This window comes from Neofelis nebulosa, chromosome 1, assembly GCF_028018385.1.
Source record: "Neofelis nebulosa isolate mNeoNeb1 chromosome 1, mNeoNeb1.pri, whole genome shotgun sequence".
NCBI lineage: Eukaryota > Metazoa > Chordata > Mammalia > Carnivora > Felidae > Neofelis > Neofelis nebulosa.
Genome location: NC_080782.1, coordinates 208,327,216 through 208,331,094, shown reverse-complemented (window position 1 = coordinate 208,331,094; position 3,879 = coordinate 208,327,216). Strand labels below are relative to the sequence as shown.

Genomic DNA, 3,879 nt, shown 5'->3' with positions numbered 1-3,879 from the left:
AGACTTAAAATACAATAGAAAAAAATCAATCTAATCAGGAACTGATTCTTTGAAAATATGAACAAGACTAATGAACTGTTAGACTCATAAAAAAAGGAGAGAGAGACTCAAGTAAATAAAATCAGAAATGAAGGAGAAATAACACCTGACACCACAGAAATAAAAAAGGATTATAAGAGAATATTATGAAAAATTATATGCTAACAAATTGGACAACCTAGATAAATAATAATAAATTCCTATAAACAGGCTGATTACTAACAATGAAATGTAATCAGTAATCAAAATTGTCCCAAAAAAACAATTTTTGGGGACAAAAATTATTTGTCCCAAACCACTTCAAAGGTGAATTCTACCAAACAATTAAAGAGGAGTTAATACTTATTTGTCTCAAGCTATTCAAAAAAAGGAAAAGAAAGCTTCCAAATTCATTCTACAAGGCCATAATTGCCATGATACCAAAACTAGATAAAGACACTACAAAAAAACTATAGGCCAATATCTATGGTAAACATAGACACAAAAATCCTCAACAAAATATTAGCAAACTGAATCCAAGAATACATTGAAAAAGTTATTCACCGTGATAAAGTAGGATTTATTCTAGGAATGCTAGGGTGGTTCAATATATGCAAATCAATTAATGCGTTACATCACATCAATAAGAGAAACAAAACCATATGATCATCTCAATGATAAATGCATAAAAAGCATTGACAGTGTACAACATTCATTTATAATTAAAAACTATCAACAAAGTATGCTTAGAAGAAACATACCTCAACATAATAAAGGCTATATATGGAAAAACTCACAGCTAACATCATCTTCAAAGGCAAACAACTGAAAGTTTTTCCTTTAAGATCAGGAACAAAGCAAGGATGCCACACTCTTGCCACTTTTCTTCAACATAGTACCGAAAGTCCTAGCCATAGCAATTAGATAAGAAAAAGAAATAAAATCCATCTTGATTGATAAGAAGTAAAATTGTCACGATTTGCAGATGGCATATACTATACACAGAAAACTCTAAAAACTCCACCAAAAAAATACTAGAACTGATAAATGAATTCAGTAAAGTTGCAGGATACAAAATTAATATACAAAAATATCCTGTGTTTCTATACACTAATAACAAAATAGTGAGAGGCAAATTAAGAAAACAATCTCATTTACAATTGCACCACAATGAATAAAATACCTAGAGATAAACTTAACTAAGGGGGTGAAAAATCTGTACTCTGAAAACTGTAAAATACTGATGAGAGAAATTGAAGATGACACAAATGGAAAGATATTTCATGCTCATGGATTGGAACAGTTAATATCATTAAAATGTTCATACTACTTAAAGCAATTTACAGATTTAATGCAACCTCTATTAAAATACCAACAATTGGGGCGCCTGGGTGGCGCAGTCGGTTAAGCGTCCGACTTCAACCAGGTCACGATCTCGCGGTCCGTGAGTTCGAGCCCCGCGTCAGGCTCTGGGTTGATGGCTCGGAGCCTGGAGCCTGTTTCCGATTCTGTGTCTCCCTCTCTCTCTGCCCCTTCCCCGTTCATGCTCTGTCTCTCTCTGTCCCAAAAAAAAAAAAAAAAAAAAAAAAAAAAACGTTGAAAAAAAAAATACCAACAATATTTTTCACAGAAATAGTACAAAAAGTCCTAAAATTTGTATGGAACCACAAAAGACCCCAAATAGCCAAAGCAATCTTGAGAAAGAAGAACAGAGCAATCCCAGATTGCTAATATGCTAAGGGACTAATATGCAAAATGTATAAAGAATTTCTGTGACTCAACACACATTAAAAAAAAAAAAAAAAAAACCAAAAAAAAAAAAAAAAAAAACCCTGATAATCTTATTTAAAAATGAGAAGACCTGAGGCGCCTGGATGGCTCAGTCAGTTTGGCGTTCGAGTTCGGCTCAGGTCATGATCTCGCAGTCCGTGAGTTCAAGCTCCGCGTTGGGCTCTGTGCTGACAGCTCAGAGCCTGGAGCCTGTTTCATATTCTGTGTCTCCCTCTCTCTCTGACCCTCCCCCGTTCATGCTCTGTCTCTCTCTGTCTCAAAAATAAATTAATGTTAAAAAAAAAGAGAAGACCTGATAGATATTTTTCCAAAGAATATAAATGGCCAATAAGTACATGAAAAACATGCTCAACATCACTAATCATCAGGGAAATGCAAATTAAAACCACAGTGAAATATCATCTCAAACAAGTAAGAGTGACTAGTATTAAAAAAAAAAAAAACAAGAAATAACACATGTTGGTGAAGATGTGGAGAAAAGGGAACCCTTGTGCATTTTTAGTAGGAATGTACCCTGGTGCAGCCACTGTGGAAAATAGTATAGAGGTTCCTCAAAAAATTAAAGATAGATTTACCACATGATCCAATATTCAACTACTGGGTATTTACCCAAAGAAAAAGAAAATACTAACTTGATATATGCATTCATATGTTTATTACAGAATTATTTATAGTAGCCAAGATATGGAAGCAATCCAAGTGTCCATTAGTAGATGACTGGATAAAGAATTAGTAGATGACTGGATATCTGCACGTGCACACATATGCATTCAGTGGAAGATTACTCAGCCATAAAAAAGAATGACATCTTGCCATTTGCAAAAACACGGATGGACCTAGAGGGCATAGTGCTAAGTGAAATAAGTCAGACAGAGAAAGACAGATACCGCATGATTTCACTCATATATGAAGTTAAGAAAGAAAACAAATGAACAAAGAAAAAGACAAACAAACAAACAAAAAAAAACCAGACACTGAAGTACAGAGAGCAAAATGGTGGTTGCCAGAGGGGAGGTGAGTGGAGGGATAGGTGAACAAGAAAAAAGGGAATAAGAGTACATTTATTTTTATAATACTGATAAATATATAGAATTGTCAAATTATTACATTTGTACCTGAAACTAATGTAACATTCTATGCTAATTACACTTGAATTAAAAAAAAAAAAAAAAAGCTTAGACTTTGTGGAGCACACTCCTATGAGTAATTAAAATTTTAAAGCACTGTTAGGTTGATTAAAAAGAAAACACTCCAGTGTCTGGGGCAGTTGCATGGAAGGGAGGCCGAGATGGCAGATGAGATTATAAAGGCTTAGGCCACTAGACCTGCTAGCAACACAGTCCTCAGGAAGATCATTTGCAAGGAAATCCCAGCCAAAATAATTTCTGAGGATGACCAGTGTCTTGCTTTCCATGACATTTCCCTTCAAACACCAACACATTTTTCTGGTGATACCCAAGAAAGATATATTTCAGATTTCTGTAACAGGAGATGCTGAAAATTTTCTTGGACATTTAATGATCGTTGGCAAGAAATGTGCTGTTGATCTGAGCCTAAAGAAGGGTTATCAAATGGTGGTGAAGGAAGGTCCAGATGGGGGACAGTCTGTCTATCGCGTTCATCTCCATGTTCTTGGAAGTCAGCAGATGAATTGGCCTCCTGGTAAAGCATGTTTTAGGGATTATTTTGCCTTCTCTAGGTAATGATCAATATTTTCAAGTTCTGATATGTTAAACAGTATACTTATTTTTGCCTGTTTATGAAGAGATTGAGGACATACTTTTAAAAACCCATAATTAATAAAAGACAATGTTGCATGGTTAAAACAAAACAGAAGACTATCCAGTTGCCCAATACAGGAGAAGTTTAAGGGATGTATTGCTAGAGAGTACAGAAAACAGGAAAGAAAGCTTCTGGCAGCAATAAACCAAAGACGATAGAGTGGATGCTAAGACAGCAGCAAAACCCCTAGCAGTCCTATACAAAACCAAAACAGCATCTACGTCATCTACATCCATGATGCCATGAAGCCCAATCGCTATTGCAGTTCTGAGTATATGGAGGTTGTAG

At 35.1% G+C, this 3,879-nt stretch overlaps 1 pseudogene; it reads left to right on the top strand.

Moving 5' to 3' along the window:
- Positions 1-3,097: 3,097 nt before the first annotated feature.
- LOC131497421 (adenosine 5'-monophosphoramidase HINT1-like) lies at positions 3,098-3,554 on the top strand (annotated as a pseudogene).
- The last annotated feature ends 325 nt before the right edge of the window (positions 3,555-3,879 follow it).